Source organism: Perognathus longimembris, unplaced genomic scaffold (assembly GCF_023159225.1).
Source record: "Perognathus longimembris pacificus isolate PPM17 unplaced genomic scaffold, ASM2315922v1 HiC_scaffold_5927, whole genome shotgun sequence".
In the NCBI taxonomy this organism is placed as follows: Eukaryota; Metazoa; Chordata; class Mammalia; order Rodentia; family Heteromyidae; genus Perognathus; species Perognathus longimembris.
In genome coordinates this window covers 21,119-42,424 of record NW_025961408.1, presented here as the reverse complement: position 1 = coordinate 42,424, position 21,306 = coordinate 21,119, and the positions used below count along the sequence as shown (strand labels likewise).

The 21,306-nt window shown below is 37.6% G+C and overlaps 1 non-coding gene and 2 pseudogenes across 1 annotated transcript; 1 reads left to right on the top strand and 2 right to left on the bottom strand.

The window, feature by feature from the left end:
• Positions 1-1,710: 1,710 nt before the first annotated feature.
• On the bottom strand, positions 1,711-1,817 carry LOC125345568. The gene has a single exon (XR_007209757.1). It is a non-coding gene; the product is annotated as a U6 spliceosomal RNA (small nuclear RNA).
• A 1,860-nt stretch (positions 1,818-3,677) lies between these two features.
• LOC125345567 lies at positions 3,678-14,216 on the bottom strand (annotated as a pseudogene).
• A 3,980-nt stretch (positions 14,217-18,196) lies between these two features.
• LOC125345566 lies at positions 18,197-19,142 on the top strand (annotated as a pseudogene).
• The last annotated feature ends 2,164 nt before the right edge of the window (positions 19,143-21,306 follow it).

The following is a 21,306-nucleotide window of genomic DNA, read 5'->3' as shown; positions in this document are numbered from 1 at the left end:
AGCATTATTCTTATTATAAAAGGTTGCACTGAGGGCTGGGAATATGGCCTAGTGGTAGAGTACTTGCCTCGTATACATGAATCCCTGGGTTTGATTCCTCAGCACCACATTTATAGAAAAAGCCAGAAGTGGAGCTATGGCTCAAGTGGTAGAGTGCTAGCCTTGAGCAAAAAGAAGGCAGGGACAGTGCTCAGGTCCTGAGTTCAAACCACAGGACTGGCAAAAAAAAAAAAAAGGTTGCACTGAGTATCTGTTAATAGTCTAATTGGTGTTCAGTATTTCATAAATAACAAATCATTCTTTTACAATTACTGTATTAATTCACTTCAGTCAATTACTCATCATAATTTGTTATCCCATACATCTATGATAATGTTAATACAATTAGTATAGTATCACTATGTTTATTTTTTGTTGTTTGGTTTGTTTTTTTTTGGCCAGTCCTGGGGCTTGGATTCAGGGCCTGAGCACTATCCCTGGCTTCTTTGTGCTCAAGGCTAGTACTCTGCCACTTGAGCCACAGCGCCACTTCTGGCCATTTTCTGTATATGTGGTGCTGGGGAATTGAACCCAGGGCCTCATGTATGCAAGGCAAGCACTCTTGCCACTAGGCCATATCCCCAGCCCACTATCACTATGTTTTACCCTCAGCATTCTGGTAAGATGCTTATGGCTTGACATGAAAGTATGAAAGTAGTATTTGTTTTATAAATGCTTGTGTAATACTTTTTGGCCACTCATTAAAATGGCTGAGGGGTAACATACTGGGATTCTAAATGTTATATGGTCTTCATCAGCTGGTGTTTTGCTAGTAGCTTTCTACAGAACCATATCATTATAGCTATTTGCCAGCAGTCATTAGTACATTTATCTTCTGTTGGGTTTTAATATAGTTGCAACTTGGGGAATCTGGAGTCAATAAAGCTTTAGAGAAGATGTACCAATTGTAGGATGAAGTAATTTAGAAGCACAGATGTTCATAACATTTGCTAAATCATTCTTATTTGAGTAATGTGAGAATTCAAAACTCTGCTTCTCACATATGTAAACAAGAATTGGGGCCCTCAAATGGCAAATAGTTTATTGGGAATACCAGTAGAAATACCTCTTTTTTCAATCCATAGATTAATATTCATGGGATTCTATTTGAGAATCAGATGTGTGTCCTGAAATTTGAAGGAAAATGTTCATCCTTCTCTCCACACATGTATCTTGAAATGCTCGTGGTAAAAGAGACTTAGTGGCCAACTGGCCTCACCACCTAAATTTGTTGATAATGAAATTAAGTGACTGACTGAAAAGATGAATTACTTAATCACCCTACCATGAACAATGTCTACCATTCAAAATTCTTTCTTCCATCTTAAAATTCCATCAGAACCTCAGAATCTGTTAGAGTAATGTAAAAGACCCCAAAGACATGGCCATAGGTAGCATAATAATAAAGCAATATAATGAGACTTTTTTCTCATCTTGTCACCATCTCAATATCTTGGAACAATGATTTTTAACATCCCCCAGCTTCAACATTCTCAAAAGTGTAAGATAATATTAATATTTCAAGGGTTTAAAACAGCTTACATTTACAAAGGATTTAAGACATTATTGTGGTCCTAAGTCTATCTTTTCCAATTGTCAACAATTATATCTAAGTTATCTAATTAGGGCTGTTACTGTATTGGGAGTCAGTAAGTACTAGTTAATATCTCTTTTTTAATGGGATGCTTCACCAATTTGCATGTCTTTCTTGCATGGGGGCCATGCTACTTTTCTCTGTATCGTTCCTTTTTTTGTGTGTGTATATGTGGTGCTGAAACAAGCACTTATTACCTTTTTTATATCATTATTTTGACATTTCTACATTTACCTAAACCATCAGTTGGGATTTTGAAAATAAAAATCTAGAGGAAACTTAAGCTAACACATAATTTCGTTATCACATATTTCTCCCTTAAGTAACTTCAAGAGAAGCCCAAAAAATATTTTAAGACTACATTTATTCAGTCCCTCAGTCTGAAAGATTTCAACTGTTTCTTCATGATTACACTTTCAGGTTAGAATAAGAGTAAAAAGTTGTTGTTATTATTACTGTTGTTATTGTTTCCAACTGGGTGTGTAGGGACTGAGGAGTTAACAAAGGAATTTACATGATAATCTCTTAAAATACCTTTAAAGACAATGAAAAACAAGTTTTTGGATTAACAGGGATGTGTCAGTTTAAATGCAAAAAAAAGTATTAAAATCATGTGATTAGCTGTATTTTTAAAAATTACACATTTGAAGTCCTGATTATAACCTAGGGATTTATTTGCTTATGAAAAGTCAAACTATGAATTACAACATTGCAGAATAATTTCTACTTTATCAGGATAGTTTTACTGCTCTTTCCACAAATGACTTGTAAAACTTTACAATACCTAAAAATCTTTGTTTACCACATTACAAAAAGTTACTTAAATTTAGATGAGAAAGACAGATGCTTTTCTTTTGATATTGAAACTTAAGATGGAATGGTTTTATTTAAAACAAATCCCTGTCCTCCCTCCCGATATAATAAGTAAATAGCAATGTGAAGAAAAGTGTCCTTTAAATCTGATATTCAGTTCAAATGCATGGTAGGGAAAAGTCTATTCTGCATATAAAATATAACAACAAAGAGAGAATTATGAATAGAAAATTAAAACATGTAGAGGAGACAAATATTCTGCATACATAGCTTTAAAATCCCAACAGGGAATCCTTATCTGAAGGAGAGGTTACACATTCAATCATTAACTTAAATGCAAATTCCCAAAGACAAAAATTCCAACATGCTAATTTGCAACCTAACTAAAACAGTTTACCAGTCTAATAGTATGTAATAACAATTTATTTTTACCATCTAGCAGTTTAACTGAAATTGAATGAAGATTTTAACATAAATATATTAGTAACATAGACTTCCCTAGATTGCAATAAGTAATGAAACACCTTGTCAATATCAACTTTTCACCCAGTAGCAGGGTCTTACGTGGGAAAGGGTTTTCATTTCCTACTTAAATCGTAGGAAGAGAATTGGCTAATGAAAACAGCTTTGTAAAAAGCCAGTTAAAATTTGAATCTGCAGCTGGGTAAGTTCCCTCTCTTTGTTCCTGTAATACAGTAAAAATATAGCAGAGATGTTTAATGTTCAGAAATCTGGTCTCTTCACTTTGTATAGGCTCAAGGTAGAAGAAGGAAAATAAAGGTATTTTTTGGCTGTAGCTTTGATAAACAACAAATGAAGAAAAATGTTGTTTTCGAGACATCTGATAACTGAGAATCTAGACCTTATCTTATAGATATTTTCTACATTCCTCCAAAAAGCTTGGCAAATGAATAACTGAGGCCTATTTTGGTGGAAGGAGAGAAGGATATACTAGTTCCAGCATAAGAACAAAATTGTGAAAACCGCAAAGTAACACAAAACAGTTATTTTCTCCTGAATAATAATGATGTCATGTTTGCATATAGAACAGCATTTGTATTATTGCTCTATGGTATAATATATTAAACAATATATTAAGGAACTCATAATGGACTGCACATTACAAACTTAAGGTTCTTTGGTGAGGCATAAAAGAAAACATAATTTCAGCTTTAAAGAAAACTATCTTAGCCATTTTTTTTCTTTTATCCATTGATCTGCTGGGGTCCGCTCTCAAAGTAGAGAGAGGTATTGTGTGAGTTTCACCATGGCAACAATTGCAATGCCCCCATCCATCATACATGTTGGCCAGAAAAGTGAATGGAACAGCACATTGGAACTGTAGAGTTTGGTTAGAATGACGATTTTCTGGTTTCCTTCTGGATCAGAGTAGCAGGCGAAGTGTTGATACTTCCTGAAGTTTTCCATGAAAATATTCACCGGAGACATGGATTCTTCAAAGTTTTTCCACACTTAGGTATATAGGAGCATTGTGGAGAATGAAACAAACTGTTATCAGAAGATGTGATTCTTAAGTGTGAATGTGTGTGTGTGTGTGACACTAGGAAGGAATAGTGTATGGTGGTCACCTCAGTTTTATCTGTGAAATAACCATGATAGTTCTTCTTTTTTGTATTCAAGCCAATTCTTCCAGAAACCCTAAGAAATTATATAGTAATTAAAATAATTTTGGGGATTATGTGACCAAGACCTGTATATCATTTGTTAATTTAAGTCAAGTTACGTATGAGTTAATCAACTTGAATTAATAGTTGTGTATTGCATACACAAAAAGTAAATTGTTGGGGCCTCTGAGGACCCCTTCCACCCTATCTCCCAGGGAAATGCCTGAACCTCAAATCTATGGAAGAAGCTCCACCCTACCCCTCATACCGGCAGAAGGAGTAAGGCCTGTCCTTACCGGACTGCTCTAAGCTGAAGTGGGATGCCGAAATCCCTTCCTCGGCCCCCCCATAATGTGTCAGGAGCTGCAGAACAAAGATGTCGGGGAGACGGTTGGATGTTTGAATGGGTCTCAAAGGATCTAATTGGGAGGGGGTTTATATAGCGGTAATGGCGGGAAAGGAGGGGGACTGGCCAAAGGGCCACTCATAGGCTCAAGATCGTGTCCATCAGATGATGTCATGAAACTTCCTTTGTGGCTGGACAACCCTCATCATGGTGGCATGCATGTGTCTGCCTCCCTCAGGGGCGGGGTATTCTCTTCCGGTTGAGGCTGGAAGGTGGGAGTGGCTAGCCCCAACACTGTCCCAGCGCTGGGGGAAGGGCAGCATCTCGGAAGCTCTTGTCGCCCTTTCCCCACCAAGGCCAAAACTGAGTCCCCAACAGTAAATGACTTCCAATATATTCTTCTTGCAATGACTATGTGAGGTGGGTTTTAATTATTCCTTATTGAATATATTTATGGCATAAGAATGTAAATATTTAGAATTTTTCCACATAATATTAAATGCTCCCATATCATAACAAAGTCAAAAGTAGCTTATTTATATTTTTGGTAGGGCTTTATTGTCTTCTCCTTGGTTATTTTGTTACTGTCATCAAGGAAGCATCTATCTTCTAGTGAATTTATCGAAAGAAATCTTAAGAGCAAGAATAATTAGCCATATGGCAGTGCTTACAGCTTTAATCCTAGCTATTCAGGAGACCTAGATCTGAGGACTGTGGTTCAAAGCCAGCCCAGACAGGGAAGTCCATGGAACTCTTATCTCCAATTAATAAGCAAAAGGCCAAAAGTGGAGGTATACAGCTCAAGTGTTATAGTTGCCAGCCTTGAGTGAAAAAGTCAAAGGACAGTGCCCAGGCCCTGATTTCAAGCTCAGGTCCTGGCACCCCCAACCTCTTATAAAGGCCTGTGATGGTTGCAGAATACTCACCTAGCACGCCATAGGAGCTTTTTCAATGTGTCAAGGAAAAGTAAAGCATTGGAGGATGAAGATAGTGATATTGTGATAAATCATGCTTCAGGAGATATTATATAGCAAGGCACAATTGAGTTAAGGTTATACGATGGCACAGTAATATGTGTCCAATGCATTAAAGACTATACCATCAGAGAGTAATTATAATTACTCAAATATTCACCATTACTCAGAACTTCCCAGTCCACAATATCCAGGTGTCAAACAAGTAAACTTACTCATGTGAAACCTACATGTTCTTGGTCCCAAGAGCAGACTGAACATTTTCAAGCATCCCAAAGAGTGACTATAGCTACATAGTTATTAAGCATATTCAAAAGGCCAGACTTTGTGTTTTGTGTTAGAAAATAAAATGTAATATCCATGCTCAAAGAATGTACAGATCAACGGTGGGTTAATGTGAATACATGTATACTCTGAATTTATGATATTCTTTAGTGATGGGTAATAATTGGAAAAGTAAATTGGGACTTTTTTACCACTTTAAAATGGTAAATACTGTAAAATTTAAGCTTTGTTTTGTTTCCATTATTATTTACTTAATTTGTGTAAGCAAAGTCTTAAAGAAGTGTTTGATTGAGAAAAGGAAAGCAAGTTATAATCTATGTATGAACATTACTTTCAGTATTGTGATGAAGTTCTTTTAAGGGAGAGGTTGCTGTTTCTATATTTGTTCAAAACTCTTATATCTTTTGTGCCATATCTTCCTGAAAAGAAGCTAAAATGACCTGGGGGGGGGGCTCCACTAACAAGACAGAAACTATGTAGAACTCTTGGTGTTAGTCTAAACCTTGCATTCATTTGATAACATTTTAAAATCTTTTTGTTTTGCCTTTTGCCAGTCCTGGGGTGTGAGCACTGTCCCTGGCTTCTTTTTTTGCTCAAGTGTAGCACTCTACCACTTAAGCCACAACATCACTTCTGGCTTTTACTGTTTATGTGATGCTGAGGAATCAAACCCAGGGCTGTATCCATACTAGGCAAGCACTCTACCACTAAGGCACATTCCAAGCCCTCTTTCTGTTTTTTTCTAAGATGGCTTCAATGTGTAGTTTCAGTTGGCCTTGAATTCACAATCCTCCCGCCAAAATGTGGTTTCATTAAAATTTGAAATTTGTTTCACTGAACAATATTGTTCAAGAGAGTAAAATATAAAACATAATTCAAAGAAATATTTGCCTTATATGTAATGGCAGGGGAAAGGAAACTCCCACACTATTCAAGGGAAGAGGGTTTATTGGGCAAGGGAGAGAGCAAACCTCCAGCTGGACAAGATGCTGTCAGGTGGATCAAGAGTGATGATATAGGGGAGGGGAAGTGGAGACCTCAGAGGATGAGGAAATCAAAGCCTGAGGGACTTCCCACTGTCCCCAAGTATGCCAGTTGCCTGGGATACAGGTAATCTCCACTGGGTGGGATTTCTAGGGTGCTTGAGGAGAGAGCCAAGGGAAAGGGCCATTTGTCCTGAGCAGGCCTAACAATATGTAACCAACTGGTTTAATTACAAATGTATCCACATGCTGGAGAAGATTCATGGCAATAAGTACTCACAGGGTTGGTAGGGAAGTAACTGGTATAGCAACTTTGGAAAAATATTTGGAAGTATTTTTAAAGGTTAATATTGGCATGCCTTATGATTCAGATAGTTCATTTTCAGGTTTATGCCTGACAGAACTGTGTATACTTAAGGTACCAAGAGAAATACACAAGAATATCTGTGGCAAAATTATTTGTAGTAGCTCCAAAGTAGAGATGATGCAAAATACTTACAATAGGGCCAGACAATAGAATGGGCATAAGTAATGGGCACAAGTCAACTACAACCAAATGGATGAGGTTTGATCAAATGTTGCCAGATAAGGAAAAGTATCCTGTATTTCCATTTATATCTTTTTATAATGAGGCAAAACTAAAATGTATTGTTTAAAGTTGTATGTTTAAGAGGTTGGGCGCTGGTGACTAGAGATTGTAATCCTAGCTACTCAGGAAGCTGCGATTTTAGGACTGATGTTCAAAGCCAGCCTTGTGCAAGAACGTCTATGAGACTCTTATCTCAAGCACCCAAAATTTGGAAGTATATCTGTGGCTCAAGTGTTAGAACACAAACCTTAAGTGAAAAAGCTAAATAATAGTACTTAGGCCCCAAGCTAAAGTCCTAATACTGGGGGAAAAAAAAAAGCAAAGGGCTGGGGATATGGCCTAGTGGCAAGAGTGCTTGCCTCGTATACATGAGGCCCTGGGTTCAATTCCCCAGCACCACATATACAGAAAACGGCCAGAAGTGGCGCTGTGGCTCAAGTGGCAGAGTGCTAACCTTGAGCACAAAGAAGCCAGGAACAGTGCTCAGGCCCTGAGTCCAAGCCCCAGGACTGGCAAAAAAAAAAAAAAAAAAAAAAGCAAAGATATGTGTATAAGTGATAAAAGGAAAATGAGAAAATATTGCCATAGTAATCAGGAGAGTAAAAAACTTTGGTAAGGAGCATAGCCTATATTTTCTAGAAGTGGGCATGATGGCCCTTTTACTTGTATAAAATGTTTTCTTTTGTCGTGGCTACATGGGAAATTGTCTTTATAATACATGCTTGAGCTGAACGTTTTCATTGTGTGTATATTCCTATACATGTTATAGGTTACATTTGCAATGGGTCAAAATCATATAGTAACCTAGGACAAGACACTTGTCCTAAACATTTAACTTGGTATATATAATGATAGTTTTTAACTATATGTTTATAGCTTAAATAATACCTTCACAGGGCTATGGTGATTAAATATCAAAAAAGGAAATGGAAATATTTCTTTTGAAGGCATACTCAACTGTAGTAACTTTTCAGTTCCTTGGATATTTGATAGTTTATAAGGCATTCATCCTTACAAGAAAGGTTTGACTTAAAATTCTTGAAGGAGCCTTGATTTATAAGTAAGCATCACAGAGTTAGGACAGTGTTTGTGCCTATATAATTAGAAAAAAATTGAACAAATTTTTTCAAAAAACAAAAAACACTTTCTAAAATATTCTCTAAGGCAAGTTGGCAGAGATGTATGTAAGAATTCTTTCAAGTTATTGCAATGAATGTGAAAGATGGGTTTCTTTCCTTGGTATCAGTATAACAGAAACAAATCTTTTTTTTTCTTATTGATTGTCAAAGTGATGTACAGAGAGGTTATAGTTTCATACGTTAGGCCTTGGGTACATTTCTTGTACTGTTTGTTACTTCCTCCCTCATTCAGCCCTCCTCCCTCCCCTTTTCCCTCTCCTCTTGAGTTGTTCAGTTGGTTTACACCGAATGGTTTTGCAAGTATTGATTTTGGAGTCATTTGTTCTTTTATCATTTGTTGCTCAATTTTGATATTCCCTTTCACTTCCCTAATTCTAATAACAGTATATACAGTATCCAGTGTACTCAGATGAGATACAGAGATACTATGGCTACAACCACAGGAAGGGGATACAAGAGGGTCATCAACAATAGAAGCTATGGTTTCACATGGCAGGTTGAAAGTGATTACAACATTGATATAACGGTTGCTTCCATAACATGGAGTTCATTTCACTTAGCATCATCTTATGTGTTCATAGGGGCATAGCTATTAGGCTCTTGTGATCCTCTGCTGTGACTTGCCTAAACCTGTGCTAATTATTCCCTATGAGGGAAACCATAGATTCCATGTATCTTTGGGTCTGGTTCACTTCACTCAGTATAATTTTTTCCAAGTCATTCCATTTTTTTATGAATGGGGCAATGTCATTCTTTCTGATAGAGGCATAAAATTCCATTGTGTATATGTACCACATTTTCCTGATCTACTCATTTACTGATGGGCATCTGGGTTGTTTCCATATTTTAGCTATGACAAATTGTTCTGGATGAACATTGTTGTGCTGGTGGCTTTAGTGTGTTCTCGTTTGTGGTCTTTTGGGTAGGTGTCCAAAAGTGGGGCTGCTGGGTCCTAGGGGCGCTCTATGTTTAGTCTTCTGAGGAATCTCCATACCACTTTCCAGAGTGGCTGAACCAGTTTACATTCCCACCAACAATGAAGGTAGGGTTCCCTTTTGGCTACATCCCCTCCAAAATTTATTATTGTTAGTTTTTCCCCAGAGGAAGTTAGGTTCACATACATTTGGAGACAGGGGTACTGAGACAGTTCCCAACAGTCTGGACCACAGTTGAAGGAGCAATTAAAGGTTTCTGTAATGGACACATTTAGCAAGGTGCATTGAGACTCTTCAGTTCACACACTATAGAGAAAAGAGGAGAGTAAGCAGAAATCTAAGGGCTATGTGCAAGGAAGGAGTGGTTGGGAGGAAAGGTGGCGGGGGGATCATTGTTCATTTCCAGGACCAGAGAAATCCTTCCCAAGGCTATGGTACACCTGTGGACTTATAGAGTTTAGATCTTAGAGAAGAGCAGGTTTAGGTAAACTACAACATACCAAAGACAAACATGGGCTTCTGAGAATTTTCTCAGTGACATCATTAGATTGTGATATTTTCTAGTGCTTGATTAATTTTTTTACTTATAGAATTCACTGAAAAGCATAAGGCAAGTTTTAAAATAACAACTTGTCCTTAAACTGTATTTATGCAACACATAAATTCTTACCATGGCCTAGTCCTTTTCTCTGTTAGGTTTTACTTTGCAATTTCTTTTACAAATCCTGACTAAGTCCAATTTGTATGCAGAGAAAGTATAAGAGACAAGAGGTAAGATGACAATAGGGTGAAGCTTGACAAATAGAGTAACACTGATGTAGTATCTTAAGTTCCTTCTAATAAGGGAAATAATATCTCAACACTTTGATTATATCAATAGCAGTAATTATGTCTGTTTTCCCTCTCATTGGTGTTTTACCTAAGTTGCCTTTAGTCTTTGTGACAACTGCATAAGTTGGATGTTCATTCTTTACAAAGATAAGTGAATTGAGAATGAGAGATGTCAGGTAAAATACAAAAACATATTTATGGTCATATTGTGATTTCTGTAAGGCCTTGAGGCATTCTACTATGCAGTGCTGACTCCTCAGGAATGCAAGTGAAAAGAAAGTCTCTTGGTAGACAAATGAGTCACTATTCTCCTAGGGCCTCTCTACTGGAAGATCCCTGCTGCTCACTGTTGAAGGCACATTGTAAAATGCCTTCATTTTATGATGAAGGTGAACATTTTAAATTAACAAGTTTCACAGGTATCAATTTTTTGTTTCTGGATATAAGCTAATTACCAGTGTGTCGGGGTCTCAGCTCTCATCGCTCTCCCGGCCTGCGGGAGAGATGGGGAAGCTCACCCCAACTGAGGTGGGCCAAGAAAGGATGAGGTTCGATGGACAGCCCGCACCCAGCCCTCCCTCGCTGGAGGACAATCAGACGGAGTCCAAGAGAGATGTCAGCACATGCCTTGGTTTATTGAATGAGCTCCTCTCTTAAATAGGTCAGAAAGCGGCAGGAAAGGGAGGGGTGTATGTGCACCTATCTAGGGACTGTGAACGGAGGCCTGAGCTGTCCCTTAAAGGTGGAGGGCCGAGGGTCCAATCCTAAGAGGCGGCCTAATTCTCACAGGACTGCCTCCGGGTTCATCACCAGGCGCCATCTTAGCCACACATGGTCCCAAGGCTGGGAGACGGTGCCAGCTAGACCTGCCTTTCCCGGTTCTGGTGTAATAGCCACAGGTGGCCCCAGGGCCGGAAGAGAGGTGGGGCCAACTAGGACCACCTTTCCTGGTTGTGGAGCTGGCTGGGACCTCCTCTTCTGACACTAGGCATCCGGGAATGCCCCACAACAGAGAATTGAAAACAAGAGGATTTTGTGCAGATTAATATCCTCTCTTTTTGCTGAACATGTATCAATGGCTGTTATATGTGTGAGGTTCCATGCCAGAGGTAGGCCATCCTGGACTCAACTCACTTTGTTGTGGCAAATTGTATTTTTCTGTAACATATACGGTCATATTTTGCTAATATGATGAGGAGAATCTGAAAGAGGTTTTGGAGTCAGCTAAACTGGAGGGTCTAAGGCTTCAGTACTCATTAGAAACAGCCCAAGGCCACTGGAGAATCAGCAGAGCAGCCAGGAATGTGAAAAGATGAGGTATTCATTTTAGCAAATATATTTCACCTAGATTTTGCTTCTAAAAATGAAAGTATTAATTTGATAGTGAAATGAATGCCCTGTAAACTGGTTTTCTTTTGGATTGAAACTTCAGCTTTTTGTATGAAAGGATCTTGTTTCCTTAAGGTGAGAAACTGTCAGACTTAATTTCAGAAATGGCAGGCTCATTTGTGCTCCAAGGGTTTAATTTATGAACATTAGAGAGCTAGAGATGCTGCTTAGCACTTATGTACTTAATTCGGAAGGAAGCATACTTGTCTCCCTAATTATTTACCTCCCTATATATTCAGCAAATATAGGGCAAATACTCAAATAAAAAGGGTTCCAGAATTTGTTACTTTAAAAGTCTGATGCCTAACAGTGCTTTCCCCTTGAGAGTATATTAGAATCGTTTGGAGAACTCTACAAGCTACTTCTGACTCATCTGACCATCTTGAGTAACAGTGTAGACTTAGGTGTTAGCATTTTCAAAGTTTCTGAAGACATTAGAATGATAAGTTTAGAAGTTTTGATGTAAAGGGTGATGAAGGGGAGAGTTGAGGTGAATGAGGGTAGAAAACAGACAAAGATATGACATGCCACAAATAATAACTGTACTCTTGTGGAATATGGGTTTGAATCTTAGGTATGTCTGCCACTTGATAGAGCTGTGTGACATCAAGCAACTTATCTCTCCTTTTGAGCCTTTTGTCACAAATATATTAATACTTAAAAACTTTAGGGAGTACCTGTGAGAATAAAACAAATAATCGATGAAAAATCTCTGGCACATTGTAGGCAATTTAAACATAAGGCATCCTTAGCAGTATTATTAGACAACATCAAGTAAATATACAACAGAAACTTTTGGAAAGAAGGAAAGAGGTGAGAAAGATGACCTTGGCATTGATGGAACAAAGGAAGAGGAGAGAGGAGAGAGGCATCCCTCTCTCAGTCATCCAGCGACCTTACCTCTGCATGTATGAGCATAGGAGTGTGATTTCCAGAAGAATGTACATCATGATGGAACAAACCAGCATGGCTAGTCCCAAGAGAATGGCCCGGTCTTCTCCAGCTTTACGTGCTGTGACTGTTTTCCTTTTGTCCAGGAGTTCATGGTCCCTGATTTTTTTGGTAGATATTTCTGAAGTTGAAAACAATAGAGACTTATATGAAGTTTTGTTAATCAGCATACTCTTTCCTTACAGGAAAGTGTCTGTTATTTCATTTCTAGGGCTGAGACAAGTAAAGGCACTCTCCAAACTGGCCTGAGTATGATCCCAGTGAGTGGCATCTGCTTCCCAAAACACATGTACACCTAAATGTACACCTGCATACATGTATACATTCACAAGTACACGCACATAAACACACACACACACACTCACACACACCAACTGAATGGGGACTTAGTATTCTGTCTTTACCTTAGGACTCATAGCTAATAGTCCATTAGTTTTATTCCTTTCCAATTCTAGAGAAAGCAATGCCTTACACTCTGAAAATAATGCTTTGGGTTTATTGACTTTACCATCAATCAGGGTGATTATGATGGATAGATTTTAGAATTTTTGAGTATCTACTTAAGCATTAATTCAAATAAATGGCAATGTATATTAGGAATCTATTAACTGAATCCCTATGTTCCCTCAGTAGAAATAGAATTATTTATGCTTAACATTTATCTCAATATTATGATACCTTAGGGTTCTATTGAGTTGAGATTTATAACCAGGCTTCTGTTTTTATTTTTTTGTTTTGGAGCAGTGTCATAAGATGAATAAATGAGGTTGGAGTCAAATGTCCCTTGAGTTGAAATCCCGATTTCACTGTCTACTGGCTGTGTGTCAATAGCAAGTTCCTTAATATTTCTGATACCTAGTTTTCTACAAAGGAGAAATAATGTTTCAATGAGGTATGGCTACATTAGGCAACAAAAGTCAATCATCTGAGAATAACTTACATGTGAGTATTTAATAAATAGTTCCATTCAAAAATAGAATGGAGAACAATGGATAGATATACATTTTACAACATAAAACTACTGTCATATCCCTCCCCCCCAATTTCTAAAAGACAAGATGGTAAGAAATGGAATATCACTTAAATCACTTAATGCTTAGTAATGAGGGATTGGATTGGAAGAGATGGTAAAAAAATGAAAAATTCTGGGGTGTTGTCTTGGTTGTTCAGAGTAATGTACACAAGTGTGGGTTTGGAAGTCAATGCTCAGGAATTCTACAAGATGGATCATAAAGTTAAAAGCTTACTTTCTCTTTTTTATGCTTGAACTTAGAGCCTGTGCTGTCCCTTAGCTTTCTTGCTCAAAGCTGACATTCTACCACTTGAGCCAAAATCTTCTGGCCTCTTGGTGGTTAATTGGAGATATGAACTCTCCTGCATGGGCTGACTTCTAACCATGATCCTCATATCTCAGTCTCCCAAATGGGCAGTAGCCACCGGTACCTGGTAAGTGCCCTCTCTTGATTTCTCCTTAGATAAGGGTGTGTTGGATCCCAGGTAGAGGAAATGTTTCTGGCCTTGTGTGTGAGAAACAGGAGAAAAATGGAATGCTCCAAAAATGGAGATGGAAGCTCTTAGTTATAGTTTTCAGCTTTAAACAAAAAGCTAAGAATGGCTCCAAAGTTTTCTTTGAGGTTCTTATTACTAATTACTCATGTTTTATGGAGGACCAAATGAGTAGAATCTGACGTTCAACTTTGCAGGAGATGAACAAGGGGTCCATTGTTTGCGCACCTGTTTATAAGTAGCTTTTTGCTCCAACCTGCACTTTATTGTGCTTATGGCCCCTTACACACTGTTCTGATTGGCTTGTAAAATATGGGATGGTTGCTAAATGGATATATGTGATTGGATCTATATTTATTTACAGAAAGTTCTGGGGGAAATTTCGATCAATCTCATTCCTAGTGTACAAACTTAGCTGATTAGCTTATTGTTACTGTTTAAAGTTTATTTATGAGGTAGCTTATATGCATCTTACTCTTTCTTCAGTGAGTGGAAAGAGGCCCATTGCAGGTGGAGAATGACAGCTAAACTATCTTTCTTCTTTTTTGGTGCCAATAATGGAGTTGAACTGAAGGCCTTACATTTTCACTCAAAGCTGGCACCTGAGCTACAACTTCATTTACAGCTTTTTACTAGTTAATTGGAGATAAGAGTCTGGCTGACCTTTCTGCCCAAGACAGTCTCCTGAGTAGCTAGCATTACAGATGTGAGCCACCAATACATATGTGAATTACGTTTTTATGGCCAAAGATATTTGAGTATTTTCCCACCCACCCACATTCACAATTGGCCACTTGTTGGCATTTTGGGAGGACTACAAGAAAAGTAGCTCCCAAGAAAAGTGTTTTTGGATTAGCTTTTACTTTCCACAGATTGACAATCACCTTCTAAGTTTCTGCAATGTTTTGAAAATTTCTTTGGAAATTATAGGATTTATATCAAAGCTCTTTAAACTAGATCCTTTACAAAGCTGACAATAAATTGGTCCCATTAGAAGATAAGGACAGTAGGCAGGAAATCTTCTGAAGCAAGAAAAGATGAGTCTAGGGCTGAGTAGCTTCAAATACCTTCTGTGACCAGTCTAGGCAGGAAAGTCTATAAGACTTAAAAAATATTCAGGTAGTTGTCAAAAGGAGTTCACATTTAACAACACAGTTTATGATTGTCTCCAATTAACCACTAAAAAGCCAGAATGGAACTGTGGCTCAAGCGGTAGAGTACTACCTTAAGCATAAGAGCTCAAGGACAGTGCTCAGGACTTGAGTTCAAGCTCTAGGACACACGGACACACACTCACACACACACACACACACACACATACACGCTATTGCAAGTGAGAATAGTTAACCAATAGTTTTCATATACTCTAAAGAAAGGGAGAAAATGATTGATTTCTGTATAGCCATAGGAATTTGGGAAATCAAGATATTAGTCAGTAAAATGTAAGTGGTGAGCAGGTGGCCTATACTTATGGAGTGATTCCTGAATAGATTAGTAAATAAAGGGACTAATGAATGATCTGGAAGAAGCATTCTGGTAAACTTTTAAGATTGAGGTTGTGGTCCCTTCCCAAATTTTTAAAAAGGTAGAAAAATAAATATTAGTGTGCTGGTGCCTTACGTTTATAATCTTAGCTACTCAGGATGCCGAGTATGCGACCACCCTAAGTAGAAATGTTTGTGAAACTCGATCTCCAATTAACAAGAAAAAAGCCAGAAGTGTAAATGTGGTTCAACTGGTAGAGTACCAACCATAAACAAAAAGCTCCAGTGCCTGCACCAGAAAACATTAATGGAAAAAATATCAGTGAAAGGTGGGAAATTAAATTAAGGAATCCTGAGATCACAGGAGGGAAGCTTTGTTTCCAGCTTGTATTTACTGGTCAGAGGAAGAATTGAGGTTAGAGAAAGCTTCCTAGATGAATATTCTCTTAAATAGAAATCTTCAACATTGATTCAGAATTAACAAATGAGATAAAGAATTGAGGGTAATTCCAATAGGAAGAGCCACATGAATATGGAGACTTGAAAATGTATGGTATCAGAAATTACAATTATGGTAATGATATTGGGTAGAGTTTGTTATGGAGGAAAAGATGTTTGGAAAAGGTTGAAGGGTTTTGTATGTCATTCTATAGAATGTGTCCTTTATCCTGTAGTTAATGGGTAGTACTGAGGAGTGACAAGATCACAAGTGAGTTACCGAGTGATCACTGTAATTGCTGTGCAGATATTAGATTAAAAACGGAAGAAAACTTATATCAGAGAGAAGAATATGGAGATTGATGCTGTTTTAGGAGAGGATAGTGAGGGCTAGATATGACGTCAAGGTAGAGGAGTTAGAAAAAGGATACACATTGAAATCATTAGGAGATCAATTTTATGATTATAGTTTAGATTTATGTCTCAGTGCTTATCTTGGATGTTGAAAGAAAAGATTGAGAGTGACAAAGTGGAATTAGCATTTCCTCTCCCTTTCAAATTTGAGAGGACTTTTGGTGATTTTTGTAGGTAAGAAGAGGAGACAGTAATACATTCATGACTTGCTTCCTGCAAACTTAGTGCACTGTGTTCAGGTGGGAGAGAAACTAATTTGATGGTAAGATAGAACAAAGCCAGGAAAGTCATAGGGTGAAAAACATCTTTTGGGTGAATTTTTATGTTTTATGTTACATTTAATGTGACACACTTTAAAAACTTGCCCTTTTATAGTTGCCTTTGGTGAGATTTGGTGTGCCTTAAACTTCCCATGTCGTCCTAAAATGCTGTGGGAAAGAGCGTATACAGTCTGCATGCGAGTTTCTTAATCAAGTGGTCTCTTCCCTTCTACCCCCAGTTGTCTTCAATGGTAGGTAGAAAAGGCAAGACGCTATTATTTGTGCTCAGTCTTAAGCATAAGCCTTCGTAATAGAAATATTTGTACCTTGGGTCTTACCCAGAGCTTGTATTTCATTTTTTCTTTGGTTATGTTTTTAAATGAAGCTACTGAAAAAGGGTGAGGGATAGGGTATATGGTGGGATAAATGGGGGAACAAAGGCCAGTACAATGAATGCATGTTTAGACACACATCACACACACACAGAACATTCTCTTCAAAACTTTTTGTAAAATCCTTTCAAAATCCTTTTGGTGTGATACTAAGTTTATAGGATAAGTCCAAGAATAAAGTTTCTGTAATAATTTTCCTGAAAACAAACATTTTCAATTTTTATTAAAGTTTCGTTTTTGCTCCAAGCAAGTCAACACAGCACAATGTTATTGAGCCCAATATTAGAAATTTTTCTTTAAATCTGATATTAGGACTCAGCTAAATTTTTTACAAGAATGTGTATATTAAAATGTACATAAAGTGTTTTTAAGTGCAAGAAAGATTTTCTCTTTAGCTTTCCATGGTATATATCCAGCAAGGAGAAAAGACTTCAGGTTAAGGGAGGTAATTACCACTTATGAGTTCATTCTGTAAAAATTTGGAACTTATTTAAAGTTATTTTTAAGAGGGTTTTGGGACGTAGCCTGGTTGTCCTTGCACTCACAATCCTCCTGCCTTAGCCTTCATCATCCTAGGATACAAAACATGCACCACTTCACCTAGATGTCATAATTAAGTCTTCTTTTTTTTTTTTTTTTTTTTTTTTTTGGCCAGTCCTGGGACTTGCACTGAGCACTGTCCCTGGCTTCTTCCTGCTCAAGGCTTAGCACTCTGCCACCTGAACCACAGCGCCCCTTCTGGCCGTTTTCCGTATACATGGTGCTGGGGAATCGAACCTAGGGCTTTATGTATGGGAGGCAAGCTCTCTTGCCACTAGGCCATATCCCCAGCCCCGTAATTAAGTCTTCTTGATAAGAACATCATGTTCTGATTCTGACAGAGTCAATCAAACGTGATGTCTTAAAAATGTAGAGTGAGTGAAAGTCATTCTCTCCACGCAAGGCAATGAGGCGATGTCTACAGCCTTTGGTTTGATTCTTTCTAAAGCTAAGTTTCATAGTGACAGTCTTCTGCTCATAGATACATCTTTCTTGAATATGTATGTAAATATATTCTTCTCATAGATACTAACATCATATCTTTTAAGAGTCATTTTTTACTTTTTCAAGTCCTCTTTTTAAATTTTTTTTCAAATTTTTATTATCAAACTGATGTACAGAGGGGTTACAGTTTCATACATTAGGCATTGGATACATTTCTTGTACTGTTTGGAACTGAACTCTCTTGATAGAGCCCAAGCAGCCAAGAACAAAGGCAATAAGTATTTTAAAGCAGGAAAATATGACCAAGCTATTCAATGCTATACTGAGGCTATTAGTTTATGCCCTACGGAGAAGAATGTCGACTTTACACATTTTATCAAAACAGAGCTGCTGCCTTTGAACAGTTGCAAAAATGGAAAGAGGTGGCACAGGATTGTACAAAGGCTGTTGAACTGAATCCCAAATATGTGAAAGCTCTCTTTAGACATGCAAAAGCCCATGAGAAGCTAGACAATAAGAAGGAATGTTTAGAAGATGTCACTGCTGTGTGTATATCAAAAGGTTCCAAAATCAGCAAAGTATGCTATTAGCTGATAAAGTACTTCTTGGAAAAGAGAAAGCCAAAGAAAAATATAAGAACCGTGAACCTCTGATGCCATCTCCACAGTTTACCAAATCTTACTTCAGTTCTTTCATGGATGATATAATTTCTCAGCCCATGCTTAAAGGAGAGAAGTCTGATGAAGATAAAAATAAGGAGAGGGAAGCTTTAGAAGTAAAAGAAAATTCTGGATATGTAAAAGCCAAACAGTACATGGAAGAAGAAAACTATGATACAATCATAAGTGAATGCTCAAAAGAAATAGATACACAAGGCAAATACATGGCAGAAGCATTGTTGCTATGAGCCACCTTCTACCTGCTTATTGGCAATGCTAATGCAGCCAAACCTGACTTAAATAAGGTCATCAGTTTGAAAGAAGCTAATGTGAAGCTTTGAGCAAATGACCTCATCAAAAGAGGCAGCATGTACATGCAACAGCAGCAGCCTTTGCTGTCTACTCAGGACTTTAATATGGCTGCTGACATTGATCCTCAGAATGCAGAGGTGTATCATCACTGAGGACAGCTGAAAATACTGCTTGATCAAGTCTACTCAAGTCCTCTTTAAAGACATTGGTTGTTTTGCTAACATTTTGGCATCATTGAAATTCATTTTTGAATTGCACATTATGACCAATTTGACAATTTTTTTCAATTAAGATTTGTTTCTCTTATCTATTCACAATGGTTATAGTAATTGGTTTTGAATAAAAATTCTTAACAGCTCTTTCAAAATCCAGTGAGGTTTTTACTTGACCAGTTTTTATTTTGCCATATGACAATGTTTACCAAAAGCTTAATTTGTCTCTTCTCTGGTCCTGTTACTGCAATAGAATGGCTCTGGGTGAGAATGTTTAAATGTTCACCTGGAAAATACTGAAGAGAGCAATACACAGACCAAGAGAGCACTTAGGGAACAGAGAAGAATAAACAGGTAGAGAAAGAGGACATGTTAAGGAAAGGACTAAGAGAGGACCAGGGGACGTAGAGAAGAGGACACTGGATATAGAGTGTCCTGGACAGAGAGGAAAAAGTAGAGAAATGGGTAGAGACAATGTTATCATGACTGGGAAGAACAAGAGGGAAGGAGTTGAGAATGTCCAATTTTGAGCCATCCTGGACATACAGGCCAACTTAATATGTATTGAGATAGGTTTGTAATAGTCATAGAATGATTTCAGTACATAGACAAGTTTAAGAAGGCCACCAACATGATTGGCAAATGAGTTCTTTGGTAAAGTGCTTTCAGGAAAATTGGATATCACTATATTGTACATCCATTGATATGAATATTTATTGCATCAATGGCAGATATAGTGTTCCAGGCCTTTGACTTGTAAGTACAGGGTGGTATTGAAGCCTGCAATTTGGGGACGTTATTTGATGTAAGTATGGATGGCTAAGTGTCTATGGTAGGTTGGATACTGCAAGATCAGCATATTTTGGGTCCTGACATTGGCAGAGATAAGAGTACTTGTGGGTATAGGAAAGAGAAGGTGGGAAGATACAAATTAGATGTGAAGATTATGTGCATCTAAAATCACTTGGCGTTCTTACTATTTGTGTTTATGTGAACATTGAGTTGCCCAAGAATTTGAGCCACCATATTCATCTTTGTAGGCCTAGGCTCTTGTACCTATTATGTTCATAAAGCATATTTTCCTCTGGGCTGAAAATAGCAGTAATAAGCACAGATGTGAGCTGTGCATATGGAGGCTCAATGGTCAATTAAAATCATATAAATTAGGAACCATGGTTTGAACAAGCTCTTGGCTTTTCTATTCCAATTAGTATCCATTTTATTGCATCACCAGTGAATTTATTCCAGAGGGAATAAAAATCAAACCTTTCAGGCACTGAGAACCTCACATGAAAGTTCTCTTCTGTTAGATCTGCTGAGAGTGAACTTTGGGAAGTGGATTAGTGAATGCCTTCACAGCTGATGGGATGGAAGATACAATACATTTTTGAACCTGTCATCTCATATGGCAGTGCTGCATTGAGGGACGAATTTAATTCTTCCTTCTGTACACTAAACCCTTTCACATTTTTGACCCATGTCATGTGTATTTTCATCTTCTTCCAGATTTCATGAATTTTTCTTGAACTATTAGTACTTATATATTTTAAGATCCAGTTCAGATTAGCTTTTCAATCTTTTCAATCTTTTCACATTGCCTTAGAAACAAAGTGTTTTTTAGTTTGATAACAAATGACATTATCTATAGCATGGTTATTAACACAGGGCTTATGCCCATGAACATAATAGTATTATTATCAACATTTCCATGGACTTTCCAGAGCCATGTTTTATGGATAAGTACAGCCAACTAAAGAATTGGTAAAAAGATGAACAGAGTGTACAGAGAAAAAGAACAAGAATGGAATTAAACAAGAGGAGTAATGAATGAAATAGAAGATAATAGTACTAAAAGTTCTATGATTTCAGAAGGGTTTATGTTAGCTGGGCAGATGCTCTTCCATTGTCAATACTCCCAGAATTTTTGAGATTTAGGATAGGATCTTCTGTTTTTATCTCTAACAAAAAAGGGGAGATAAGAATATATCCCCTAGACATTTCTAGCTAAAATTTCATTTCCCCTTAAAAATTTTATACTGTTTTGCAGCAGCTGAAACACATTTATTTTGTTGCCAGTCCTGGGCTTGAACTTGGGTCTGAGTGACACTCAAGGCTAGCACTCTTGAGCTACAGCACCAGTTCTGAATTTTTC